Genomic DNA, 14,658 nt, shown 5'->3' with positions numbered 1-14,658 from the left:
CACCTCACACATGTCAGAATGGCTAAAATCAACAACACAAGAAACAATGGGTGTTGGTGAGGATGCAAGAAAGGGGAACCCTTGTGCACTGTTGGTTGGAATGTAAACTGGAGCAGCCATTGAGGAAAACAGTATGAAGGTTTCTCAAAATGTTAAAAATAGAACTACCCTATGATCCAGCAATCATACTACTGGGTATTTACCCATAGAATATGAAAACATTAATTCAATGGGATACATGCACACCATTTTTTTAAAAGATTTTATTTATTTATTTGACAGAGAGAAATCACAAGTGGTCGGAGAGGCAGGCAGAGAGAGAGAGAGAGGGAAGCAGGCTCCCTGCTGAGCAGAGAGCCCGATGCGGGACTCGATCCCAGGACCCTGAGATCATGACCCGAGCCGAAGGCAGCGGCTCAACCCACTGAGCCACCCAGGTGCCCCATGCACACCATTTATTGCAACATTATTTACAATAGCCAAACTATGGAAGCCCAAGTGTCCATTGATAGATGAATGGATAAAGAAGTTGTGGCATAAATACACAATGGAATATTACTCAGCCATAAAAAAGAATGAAATCTTGCCATTAGCAATGACATGGATGGAGCTAGAGTATAATACTAAGCAAAATAAGTCAGTCAGACAACTGACAGAATGGGAGAAGATATTTGCAAACGACATATCAGATAAAGGGCTAGTGTCCAAAATCTATAAAGAACTTAGCAAACTCAACACCCAAAGAACAAATAATCCAATGGGCAGAAGACATGAACAGACATTTCTGCAAAGAAGACATCCAGATGGCCAACAGACACATGAAAAAGTGCTCCATATCACTTAGCATCAGGGAAATACAAATCAAAACCACAATGAGATACCACCTCACACCAGTCAGAATGGCTAAAATTAACAAGTCAGGAAATGACAGATGCTGGCAAGGATGCGGAGAAAGGGGAACCCTCCTACACTGTTGGTGGGAATGCAAGCTCGTGCAACCACTCTGGAAAACAGCGTAGAGGTTCCTCAAAGTGTTGAAAATAGAACTGCCCTATGACCCAGCAATTGCACTACTGGGTATTTACCCTAAAGATACAAACGTAATGATCCAAAGGGGCACGTGCACCCAAATGTTTATAGCAGCAATGTCCACAATAACCAAACTATGGAAAGAACCTAGATGTCCATCAACAGATGAATGGATAAAGAAGATGTGGTATATATACACAATGGAATACTATGCAGCCATCAAAAGAAATGAAATCTTGCCATTTGCAACAACGTGGATGGAACTAGAGCGTATCATGCTTAGCGAAATAAGTCAAGCAGAGAAAGACAACTATCATATGATCTCCCTGATATGAGGAAGTGGTGATGCAACATGGGGGGTTAAGGGGGTAGGAGAAAAATAAATGAAACAAGATGGGATTGGGAGGGAGACAAACCATAAGTGACTCTTAATCTCACAAAACAAACTGAGGGTTGCTGGGGGGAGGGGGGCTGGGAGAAGAGGAGTGGGGTTATGGACATTGGGGAGGGTATGTGCTATGGCGAGTGCTGAGAAGTGTATAAACCCGGCGATTCACAAACTGTACCCTGGGGGTTAAAAATATATTGTATGTTTATAAAAAAATAAAAAATAAAAAAAATAAGTCAGTCAGAGAAAGACAAATACCGTATGATTTCACTCATATGTGGAATTTACAAAACAAAACAAATGAGGAAAGGATGGGGGATGGGTGAACTAGGTGATGGGGATTAAGGCATGTACTTGTCATGATGAGCACTGGATGATGTATGGAATTGTCAAATCACTATATTGTACACCTGAAATTAATATAACACTGTATGTTAAAGTGGAATCAAAATAAAATTTTTTTCCAATTTATTTATTTTCAGAAAAACAGTATTCATTATTTTTTCACCACACCCAGTGCTCCATGCAAGCCGTGCCCTCTATAATACCCACCACCTGGTACCCCAACCTCCCACCCCCCCGCCACTTCAAACCCCTCAGACTGTTTTTCAGAGTCCATAGTCTCTCATGGTTCACCTCCCCTTCCAATTTAACCAAATTCCCTACTCCTCTCTAATGCCCCTTGTCCTCCATGCTATTTGTTATGCTCCACAAATAAGTGAAACCATATGATAATTGACTGTCTCTGCTTGACTTATTTCACTCAGCATAATCTCTTCCAGTCCTGTCCATGTTGCTACAAAAGTTGGGTATTCATCCTTTCTGATGGAGGCATAATACTCCATAGTGTATATGGACCACATCTTCCTTGTCCATTCATCCGTTGAAGGGCATCTTGGTTCTTTCCATAGTTTGGCGACTGTGGCCATTGCTGCTATAAACATTGGGGTACAGATGGCCCTTCTTTTCACGACATCTGTATCTTTGGGGTAAATACCCAGGAGTGCAACTGCAGGGTCATAGGGAAGCTCTATTTTTAATTTCTTGAGGAATCTCCACACTGTTTTCCAAAGAGGCTGCACCAACTTGCATTCCCACCAACAGTGTAAGAGGGTTCCCCTTTCTCCACATCCTCTCCAACACATGTTGTTTCCTGTTTTGTTAATTTTGGCCATTCTAACTGGTGTAAGGTGATATCTCAATGTGGTTTTAATTTGAATCTCCCTGAGGGCTAATGATGATGAGCATTTTTTCATGTGTCTGATAGCCATTTGTATGTCTTGATTGGAGAAGTGTCTGTTCATATCTTCTGCCCATTTTTTGATGTGTTTGTCTGTTTCGTGTCGGTTGAGTTTGAGGAGTTCATTATAGATCCTGGATATCAACCTTTTGTCTGTACTGTCATTTGCAAATATCTTCTCCCATTCCGTGGGTTGCCTCTTTGTTTTTTTGACTGTTTCCTTTGCTGTGCAGAAGCTTTTGATTTTGATGAAGTCCCAGAAGTTTATTTTCGCTTTTGTTTCCTTTGCCTTTGGAGACGTATCTTGAAAGAAGTTGCTGTGGCTGATATCAAAGAGATTACTGCCTATGTTCTCCTCTAAGATTCTGATGGATTCCTGTCTCACGTTGAGGTCTTTTATCCATTTTGAGTTGATCTTTGTGTACGGTGTAAGAGAATGGTCGAGTTTCATTCTTCTACATATAGCTGTCCAGTTTTCCCAGCACCATTTATTGAAGAGACTGTCTTTTTTCCACTGTATATTTTTTCCTGTTTTGTCAAAGATTAATTGACCATAGAGTTGAGGGTCCATATCAGCGCTCTCTACTCTGTTCCACTGGTCTATGTGTCTGTTTTTATGCCAGTACCATGCTGTCTTGGTGATCACAGCTTTGTAATAAAGCTTGAAATCAGGTAAGGTGATGCCGCCAGCTTTATCTTTGTTTTTCAACATTTCCTTAGCGATTCGGGGTCTCTTCTGATTCCATACAAATTTTAGGATTATTTGCTCCAGCTCTTTGAAGAATGCCGGTGGAATTTTGACCGGAATGGCATTAAAAGTATAGATTGCTCTAGGCAGTATAGACATTTTAACAATGTTTATTCTTCCGATCCAAGAGCATGGAATGGTCTTCCATCTTTTTGTGTCTTCTTCAATTTCTTTCATGAGTGTTCTATAGTTCCTCAAGTACCGATCCTTTACCTCTTTAGTTAGGTTTATTCCAAGGTATCTTAAGGTTCTTGGTGCTATAGTAAATGGAATCGATTCTCTAATTTCCCTTTCTGTATTTTCCTTGTTAGTGTATAAGAAAGCCACTGATTTATGCACATTGACTTTGTATCCTGCCACGTTGCTGAATTGCTGTATGAGTTCTAGTAGTTTGGGGGTGGAGTCTTTTGGGTTTTCCATATAAAGAATCATGTCATCTGCGAAGAGAGAGAGTTTGACTTCTTCATTACCAATTTGGATACCTTTTATTTCTCTCTGTTGTCTGATTGCTGTTGCTAGGACTTCTAATACTATGTTGAACAAGAGTGGTGAAAGTGGGCATCCTTGTCTTGTTCCTGATCTCAATGGGAAGGCTGTAAGCTTTTTCCCATTGAGGATGATATTTGCTGTGGGTCTTTCATAGATAGATTTGATGAGGTTCAGGAATGTTCCCTCTATCCCTATACTTTGGAGCATTTTAATCAGGAACGGATGTTGGATTTTGTCAAATGCTTTTTCTGCATCAATTGAGAGGACCATGTGGTTCTTCTCTCTTCTCATATTAATTTGTTGTATCACATTGATTGATTTGCGAATGTTGAACCATCCTCGTAGCCCAGGGATGAATCCCACCTGATCATGGTGTATAATCTTTTAAATGTGCTGTTGGATCCTGTTGGCTAGGATCTTGTTGAGAATCTTAGCATCCATATTCATCAGTGATATTGGTCTGAAATTCTCCTTTTTGGTAGGGTCCTTGCCTGGTTTGGGGATCAGGGTAATGCTGGCTTCATAGAAAGAGTCTGGAAGTTTTCCTTCTGCTTCAATTTTTTGAAACAGCTTCAGGAGAATAGGTGTTATTTCTTCTTTGAAGGTTTGGTAGAATTCCCCAGGGAATCCGTCAGGTCCTGGGCTCTTGTTTTTTGGGAGGTTTTTGATCACTGATTCAATCTCGTTATTAGATATCGGTCTATTCAGGTTGTCGATTTCTTCCTGGTTCAATTTTGGTAGTTTATATTTTTCCAGGAATGCATCCATTTCATCTAGGTTGCTAAGCTTATTGGCATATAACTGTTCGTAATAACTTCTGATGATTGTTTCTACTTCCTTGGCGTTAGTTGTGATCTCTCCCTTTTCATTCATAATTTTATGAATTTGGGATTTCTCTCTTTTCTTTCGGATTAGTGTAGCCAGTGGCTTATCGATCTTATTGATTCTTTCAAAAAACCAGCTTCTAGTTTCATTGATACGTTCTACTGTATCTCTGGTTTCTACCTCATCGATCTCAGCTCTAATCTTGATGATTTCCCTTCTTATGTGTGGAGTTGGTTTGATTTGTTGTTGATCCTCCAGTTCTTTAAGGTGTAGAGACAGCTGGTGTGTTCTGGATTTTTCAATTTTTTGGAGCAAGGCTTGGATGGCTATATATTTTCCCCTTAGGACCGCCTTTGCTGTATCCCATAGGTTTTGGACTGAAGTGTCTTCATTCTCATTGGTTTCCATGAATTGTTTCAGTTCTTCTTTGATCTCCTGGTTGATCCAAGCATTCTTAAGCAAGGTGGTCTTTAGCTTCCAGGTGTTTGAGTTCCTTCGGAACTTTTCCTTGTGATTGAGCTCCAGTTTCAAAGCATTGTGATCTGAGAATATGCAGGGAATAATCTCAGTCTTTTGGTATCGGTTGAGTCCTGATTTGTGACCCAGTATGTGGTCTATTCTGGAGAAGGTTCCGTGTGCACTTGAGAAGAATGAGTATTCTGCTTTTTTAGGGTGGAATGTTCTGTATATATCTATGAGGTCCATCTGGTCCAATGTGTCATTCAATGCTCTTGTTTCTTTATTGATTTTCTGCTTCGATGATCTGTCTAATTCTGAAAGAGGCGTGTTAAGATCTCCTACGATTAGTGTATTCATATCAATATGACTCTTTATCTTGATTAACAGTTTTCTTAAGTAATTGGCTGCTCCCATATTGGGAGCATAGATATTTACAATTGTTAGATCATCTTGGTGGATTGTACACCTGAAATTAATATAACACTGTATGTTAAAGTGGAATCAAAATAAAATTTTTTAAAAAATCAATTAACTAGATAGAGCTGCACTTATCAGTAGAGATGAATTTTCAAAAATAATAACTAAGCTTTAAAAAGGCAACAATACACATGGCATAAAACATTTTTATAAAATTTAAAAGCAAGAAGAAGAATATTATTATTCTTAGATACAATATAAAAAATGCAGAGAAATGATAAACATGAAATTTAGAATAGAGTTTCTATTAAAGTAGGGGCATGTAGGAGGTTTTTATATCTCGGTAATTTTTTTCTTTTCTCTTTTTTCTTTCTTCTTCTTCTTTTTAATCAGAGAGAGATTGAGAATGAGCACAAGCAGGGGGAATGGCAGGCAGAGGGGAAAGCGGGCTCTCCACTGAGCTAGGAGCCCAATGCAGGACTCAATCTCAGGACCTTAAGATCATGATCTGAGCTAAAGGCAGCCATTTAACCATCTGAGCCACCCAGGTGTCCCTAGGTAATTTTTTTCTTAAACTAAGACTAGATACATGGCTACTTATTATGTCAACATTATACCTACAGGTCTTAAATATTTACTAATAAGATTTTTAAAAATTTAAAGATTTTTAAAAAGTATTTAAAAAAATACTGCTCTATATTATGGAGGTTCTGTTCTCTTGGACTTTTATTGCACTATTACTATTTAATGAGATTTATTAATGATTGAGGCATGAATCAATAACTACTTTCTGCTTATCTTAAAAATAGGGACTATAAAAATAATTTCCATATATATTTCTTCTTTTCTTCTGCATCCACAAAATAACAAAAGCAAAAGACTTTAATAATAAATGGCCCTAATACTATTGTGGTTCAGCTGGGCACTGATATCTTTTTCAGCACACAGAGGTAAATTGACTAGTGGGTAATATTTGAAAAGGCCTGAAACTATTTCATCTCCATGGCCATCTCAGAAAAAATCTTAAGATTCCCATTAAGAGATGCTGAAAAAGCATTTGACAAAGTACAGCATCCTTTCCTGATCAAAACTCTTCAAAGTGTAGGGATAGAGGGTACATACCTCTATGGCCATCTATGAAAAACCCACTGCGAATATCATTCACAATGGAGAAAAACTGAGAGCTTTTCCACTAAGATCAGGAACATGGTAGGGATGTCCATTATCACCACATTATCACCACTGCTATTCAACATAGTACTAGAAGTCCTAACCTCAGCAATCAGACAAGAAGAAGAAATTAAAGGCATCCAAATTGGCAAAGAAGAAGTCAAACTATCACTCTTCGCAAATGATATGATACTATATGTGGAAAACCCAAAAGACTCCACTCTAAATCTGCTAGAACTTGTACAGGAATTCAGCAAAGTGTCAGGATATAAAATCAATGCACAGAAATCTGTTGCATTTCTCTACATCAACAACAAGACAGAAGAAAGAGAAATTAAGGAATCAATCCCATTTACAATGACACCCCAAACCATAAGATACCTAGGAATAAACCTAACCAAAGAGGCTAAGAATCTATACTCAGAAAACTATAAAGTACTCATGAAAGAAATTGAGGAAGACACAAAGAAATGGAAAAATGTTTCATGCTCATGGATTGGAAGAATAAATATTGTGAAAATGTCTATGCTACCTAAAGCAATCTACACATTTAATGCAATTCCTATCAAAATCCCACCCATTTTTTTCAAAGCAATGGAACAAATAATCCTAAAATTTATATGGAACCAGAAAAGACCTCGAATAGCCAGAGAAATATTGAAAAAGAAAGCCAAAGTTGGTGGCATCACCATTCCAGACTTCAAGCTCTATTACAAAGCTGTCATCATCAAGATAGTATGGTACTGGCACAAAAACAGGCACATAGATTGATGGAACAGAATAGAGAGCCCGGAAATAGACCCTCAACTCTATGGTCAACTAATCTTCGACAAAGCAGGAAAGAATGTCCAATGGAAAAAAGACAGCCTCTTCAACAAATGGTGTTGGGAAAATTGGACAGCCACATGCAGAAAAATGAAATTGGACCTTTTCCTTATACCACACATGAAAATAGACTCAAAATGGATGAAGGACCTCAGTGTGAGAAAGGAATCCATCAAAATCCTTGAGGAGAACATAGGCAGCAACCTCTTCGACCTCAGCTGCAGTAACTTCTTTCTAGGAACATCACCAAAGGCAAGGGAAGCAAGGGAAGCAAGGGCAAAAATAAACTATTGGGACTTTATCAAGATCAAAAGCTTTTGCACAGCAAAGGAAACAGTTAACAAAACCAAAAGACGACTGACAGAATGGGAGAAGATATTTGCAAATGACATATCAGATAAAGGGCTAGTATCCAAAATCTATAAAGAACTTATCAAACTCAATACCCAAAGAACAAATAATCCAATCAAGAAATGAGCAGAAGACATGAACAGACATTTCTGCAAAGAAGACATCCAGATGGCCAACAGACACATGAAAAAAATGCTCCACATCACTCGGCATCAGGGAAATACAAATCAAAAACACAATGAGATACCACCTCACACCAGTCAGAATGGCTAAAATTAATAAGTCAGGAAATGACAGATGTTGGCAAGGATGCAGAGGAAGGGGAACCCTCCTACACTGTTGGTAGGGATGCAAGCTGGTACAACCACTCTGGAAAACAGCGTGGAGGTTCCTGAAAAAGTTGAAAATAATGCTACCTTATGACCCAGCAATTGTACTACTGGGTATTTACCCTAAAGATACAAATGTAGTGATCCAAAGGGGCACGTGCACCTGAATGTTTATAGCAGCAATGTCCACAATAGCCGAACTATGGAAAGAATCTAGATGTCCATCAAGAGATGAATGGATAAAGAAGATGTGGTATATATATAATGCAGCCATCCAAAGAAATGAAATCTTGCCATTTGCAACAATGTGGATGGAACTAGAGGGTATTATGCTTAGCAAAATAAGTCAGTCAGAGAAAAACAATTATCATATGATCTCCCTGATATGAGGAAGCTGAGAGGCAACATGGGGGATTTGAGGGGTAGGAAAAGAATAAATGATACAAGATGGGATCAGGAGGGAGACAAACCATAAGAGACTCTTAATCTCATGAAACAAACTGAGGGTTGCCGGTGGGGGGGGAGGGAGAGGGTGGTGGGGTTATGAACATTGGGGAAGGTATGTGCTATGAAGTATGTAAACCTGGTGAATCACACACCTGTACCCCTGGGGCTAATAATATACTATATGTTAATTTTAAAAATTAAAAAAATTTTTTTAAAGATTCCCATTAAGTTTTTCATTCCAATCACTTCAGCATGGATACAAAAGAGAAAAAAGAAAAGAAAATCTGGTATCTTATTGTTCAAAGCCTGAGTTAGCTAGGTCCTGGGAACCTAGAGTTATGCTAGGAAAAAGTCATATAATTCCATGTGTTAACACCAATAAAAATATATGATCTTCCATCTCAGATGGACTTCTGTATTACTTGGAAACCTATCTTTGTGTTTGTTGTCTGCTCCTTTCCACATCCATAACAATATTTTCAAACTTTCATTATGCACAGTCAAGTCTATGATCCTACCATTTGTTGGTTTTAGCAATATTTATTTTATTCTATGAAAAATAGAGGCTATTAGAGGAAATGCCCTCAGTAAAGTGTAGGAAACACATCATCCAAGTTTATTATATATTCTTTTTTTAAAAAGATTTTATTTATTTATTTGACAGACAGAGATCACAAGTACAGAGAGGCAGGCAGACAGAGAGGAGGAAGCAGGCTCCCCACAGAGCAGAGAGCCCAATGTGGGGCTTGATCCCAGGACCCTGGGATCATGACCTGAGCTGAAGGCACAGGCTTTGTCCCACTGAGCCACTCAGGTGCCCCTGAGTTTATTACATATTCTTGATCTCAATCTCTCTTACCTCCTCAGATCCTGAGGACTATAATCTCATCTCTCCTCTGTAGCTTCTGTTTTCCTCTATATATTGGCTCCTTCCTTTCACTCTTTAAATACAGTCAAGACTTCAAAGAGAAATCCTTCCCTTCACAATCATATTCCTTGAAATAATTGTCCATTTGTTCAGTCTAACCTTCAATCCCTGCACTTAACCTTCAAGCCCTTCCTCAACCCACTGAAGTATAGGTTCCTTCCATTCTTATCAAAGAAATTTCCCTAAGGTCAATGAAGAATAATTGGATGCCAAATCCAATATATACTTTCTACTTATTATGTCATTTGATTTCTCTGCAACATTTGACACTGTTGACCACTTTCTCTGTAGTGATCATATTTTGTCCATCCAACATCTCTTTGGGAAACCACCCTTCTGTCCTTAATCCCTTTGGTTTACATGTGGCTGACTCCACCTCTTTATTTCCAGGGACAGGTGATGATCCAAACCTAATCAATCAAATATTCACCACCCCTTCAATGTTGTGGATGGTTCAGAAATAGGCATATAATTTATACCAAGTCAATTAAAACCTTTCTTAGATTTCCCCCAGATTTTTTAAACTGAAATTTTAATGGCAGATTAAAAAAATCAATGATTATAAAGATTATGCAAATCTAAGGCTGCTGGTGACCATTTTTATCAACATGTGAGGACAACCAGTTTAAAAATTAATTCAACAGAACAAATTAGAAACTGGATTTTAGTGATGCCTGAAAACAGTTATGGATATTCCCACCATATGAACTAATACTTCCCATTTTTAATTTAAGATATGTGAGATGGATTTTTATTGCTTGAAATTGAAAGGGTCTTTACTAATACATCCTTCTTGAAACTCTTCTTGTGGTTTCTGTGATTCTAGCCTATCCTATTTTCCTCCCAACTCTTCAGTCACTCTCAGACTCCTGTGTTGGTTTTTTTTTTGCCTGTTCTTTAAAAATGTTGCATAAAACTTATTAAGTCCTACCATGACCTTTGAGTACCAGCAATAACATCCTGCACTTGATCTTAGCCGAGAAGCGATCCCAGCAATAACATCCTAACCTAAACAACAAAAACTTAGTTTAATAAATATGTCTGTTATTTAAAAAATGTTGCAGAAGATTCTTTTCATAGTCCTCTTCTCACTCTATAGACATTCTCTCTGTGTGAGCTCATCCAATAATAATAATAACTATAGTTGTTTTAGGATATATAATTTCATATATATGCATAATTTTCTCATGACTATCCTGAAAAGTATAATTATTGTTTCCATATTACAGAAATAGAAATAGAAACTGAGTCTAAACTGAGTAATTTGTTCTAAAGCATGGGGCTAGGAAAGGTGAGAGCTGGAGTTTGACCCCTGGTATCTATGATTCCAATATCCATAATATTTTAAACACAATATTTATTCATTTATCAAGTAGGAGCTCTTACTATATTTCTGACACTGTTCTAACCACTGAGAGAGTCCCTGTATTAATGTGTCTTAATTTCTGAAGATGTGTCAGAAATAGATTTTTCCTCTCCCCAAAATACATAGTTTTAGCCAGTGCAATAACGCAAAGGAAATAAAAGCTATAAAAATTATAAAGAATAAAGTAGAAATGTCTTTTTTTGCAGATAACATAATTGAATAAAGCAATGGATATAAATTTAATAAGATTTCTGCATACAAAGTCAATTTATAAGAAACAATTATAAGTGCATTACTTACTTTACTTGAGGGATGGTAAAAGGGACCCTGTGTCTGCTCCTATTACTTGTGTCTGCTAGCCTGTAGCCACCATGCATGAGTGCATCTTCATCCACGCTGGCAGGCTAGTGTCCAGATTGGCAATGCATGCTGGGGGCTCTGTTGCCTGGAACATGGCATCCAGCCTAATGGCCAGATGCCAAGTGTCAATACCATTGGGCAAGGAGATGATTCCTTCAACACCTTCTTCAGTGAGATGGATGCTGGTAAGTATGTGCCCAGGACAGTGTTTGTAGACCTTGAACCTACAGTCATTGATGAAGTTCACACTGGCACCTACCACCAGCACTTTAACCCTGAGAACCTCATCCCAGGCACGAAGTTGCTGCCTGAGGGCACTACATCATTGGCAAGGAGATCATTGGCCTTGTCTTGGACCGATTCAGAAACTGGATGACCAGAGCACATGTCTTCAAGACTTCTTGGTTTTCCACAGCTTTTGAGGCAGAACTGGCTCTGGGTTCACCTCTATACTGATGGAACACCTCTCTTTCAATTATGGCAAGAATTCCAAGCTGGAGTTCTCCATTTACTCAGCCCCTCAGGTTTACACAGCTGTAGCTGAGCCCTCACTCCCAACTCCACTCTAGAGCACTCTGACTGTGCCTTCATGGTAGACAACAAGGTTGTCTATGACAGCTATCGCAAAACCTCGATATTGGGGCACCTGGGTGGCTCAGTCGGCTAAGCACCCAGCTCTTGAGTTTTGGCTCAGGTCATGATCTCATGGTTGTGAGATCGAGCCCCACACTCACCAGGGAGTCTGCTTGAAAGATTCTCTCCCTCTGCCCCCCACCACTTACAAGTGCACATGTGCACTTCCCTCTCTCCTTTTCTCTCACTCTCTCTCTCTCTCAAAAAAAAAGCCTTGATATTAAATGTCCAAACTACACTAACCTCAACTGCATTATTAGCCAGATTGTTCTTCCTTCACTGCTTCTCTAAGATTTGATGGATCCCTGAATGTTGATCTGACAGAATTCTAAACCAACCTGATGTCCTATCCCTGTATCCACTTTCCTCTGGCCACATATGCCTTGTCATCTCTGTTGAGAAAGCCTACCCTGACCAGCATTCTGTATCAGAGATCACCACTGCGTGCTTTGGTTCAGCCAGCCACATGGTGAAATATGATCCTTGGCATGGTAACTACATGGCTTGCTGCCTATGATTCCCCAAGATGTCAATTCCATTGCCACCATCAAGACCAAGTGCAACAACCAGTTTGTGGACCAGTGCCTCACTGACTTGCAAAGTTGGCCTTAATTACCAGCCTTCTACTGTGGTACCTGGTAGAAATCCGGCCAAAGTATAGAGAGCTGTGTGTATGCTGAGCAACACCACAGCCATTGCTGAGGCCTGGGCTCACCTGGCCCATAAGTTTGACCTAATGTATGCCAAGTGGTATGTGGGTGAAGGCATGGAGGGAGGAGTGCTTTCTGAGCCTCATGAGGACATGGCTGCACTTGAGAAGGAGTATGAGGAGGTTGGTGTGGATTCTGCTGACAGAGAGGGTGAAGAAGGAGAGGAATACTAATTACCATTCCTTTCAGCCCTGTAGTTTGTCACACTCAGAACTTTAGCTTTAAACATTTGCTGACAAACATTAAAGCTTTCTGGTTATACTGTCTTCACTTTTTAACTGTTATCATCATGTCTTACTTTTCTATGTGTACCTGTAAGATTTTTCCATGTCTCAAAGTAAAGGTTTTAAGAAAGAAAGAAAAAAATTATATGTATTATATTAGCAATAAATAATTAGAAAATAAAATATTTTAAATACCATTTTAATAGTATCAAAACCCCTTAACATCTAGAAACAAATCTAACCAAAAATGAGCAAAGCCTCAATACTGAAATTGTAAAGCTTTGCCAAATGAAATTAAAGATGTCCTAAACAAATAAAAAGATCTACCTGAGACCAACAAAGATGGTGGAGGAGTAGGGATCTTAGTTTCCTCTGGTCCCAGGAATTCATCTGGATAGCTATCAAATCATTCTGAACACCTGCAAAATCAACTGGAGATCTGAGAAAAGAATAAGTACAACTCTACAAATAGAAAAGTGATCACTGTCTGCAAGGTAGGAGGTGTGGAGATGTGAATTCAAGGTGATATTTGGAAAGATAAGCTGTGGGGGTACAGAGCCTCCATAAGCCAGCAGTGGAGTGATATCGCAGCAGAGCACAAAATCAGAACTTTTAGAAGTCTGCTCCTGTGAGGAACATCCCTGCCTGAGAGGCACTCGGGTGGTGAAGTGGGCCAGAATCCTGGGTGGGACAGTATGGTCTTGGGGGTCACAGGGTGAGCGGGGGTGCCTGAGTGAGACAGCGTTCTCAGGCATTGGAAAGGGGAAGCTGCCTGAAATCAGTGAGCCCAGGAGTGAGCTTTCAGTTTGGTGTTGGCATATACCATGAACCCCAGAATGATTGGGTGACTGCTCTGCCAGTAGGGGTCCAGCAAGCAACAGAAGTGTAGGGAGACACCCCTTTCCTTCCCTGGGAGGAGTGGCGTGGGTGCACCATAGGAATTTGCAGGGTTTGGAAACTCGAAATGGGGTCATATGCGTGAGATAGAAATGCTCAGTCACAGGCTGAGTGAGCACTGAGTGCGGACAGAGACCAGGGAGACAGGAGTGATTGACTGCTTTTTCTGAAGGAGCGCTGAGGAGCGAGGCCCTGAGCTTTCTGCTCTAGAGCTGGAGATTGGGAGGCCACCGTTTTCATTCTCATCTTCTAAAGTGGTGCAGAAAATCTTCAATGAACAAAAGCCACACAGAGAAACCAGAGAAGATGACTTAGCCTGGCCCCTGGCAAGAGGGGTGCAGTTCCACCCAGGCAAAGACACCTGGGAATCAATGCAAGAGGCCCCACCTCACATCGCCAAAAACATCCAGAAAAGACCAAGACCAAGTTTACTGAGCATAGAGAACTACAAAACTCCAATGCTAGGGCAAAATAGTATATAAAACTCATGTTTCCCCCCCACAATTCTTTAGTCTTTCAATTTTAACTTTTTTCTCCCCCTTTTAAAAAATTTTTTTCTCCCCTTTTTCAACCAATTTCTTATTTTACCAACTCGTTTTTTAAAAATCTTTTTAAATTTTCATTTTTACAGTTACATTCTATCCTTTTGTTGTGTTTAATTTAATTTTTGTACCTATATGTTTTTCTTTCTTTACAATTTGAGATGCAGTTTTTTTCTAACAAACGGACCAAAATACACCCAGAATCTAGTGCATGACTGTTTTCTTCACTAGTCTGATCATATTCTCATTTTCTTCTCCTTATCCTCCTCCTTCTTTTTCCT

The 14,658-nt window shown here is 39.4% G+C and overlaps 1 protein-coding gene and 1 pseudogene across 1 annotated transcript in view; both read left to right on the top strand.

The window, feature by feature from the left end:
• The window catches only part of EFCAB5 (EF-hand calcium binding domain 5), a 175,546-nt gene that overhangs the window by 30,141 nt on the left and 130,747 nt on the right, over positions 1-14,658 (top strand). The gene's annotated exons all lie outside the window — the stretch shown is intronic.
• LOC122906380 lies at positions 11,383-12,887 on the top strand (annotated as a pseudogene).

Source organism: Neovison vison, chromosome 5 (assembly GCF_020171115.1).
Source record: "Neovison vison isolate M4711 chromosome 5, ASM_NN_V1, whole genome shotgun sequence".
Lineage (NCBI taxonomy): Eukaryota > Metazoa > Chordata > Mammalia > Carnivora > Mustelidae > Neogale > Neogale vison.
Note: the sequence above shows the minus strand (reverse complement) of the source record. Positions and strands in the feature narration are given on the sequence as shown.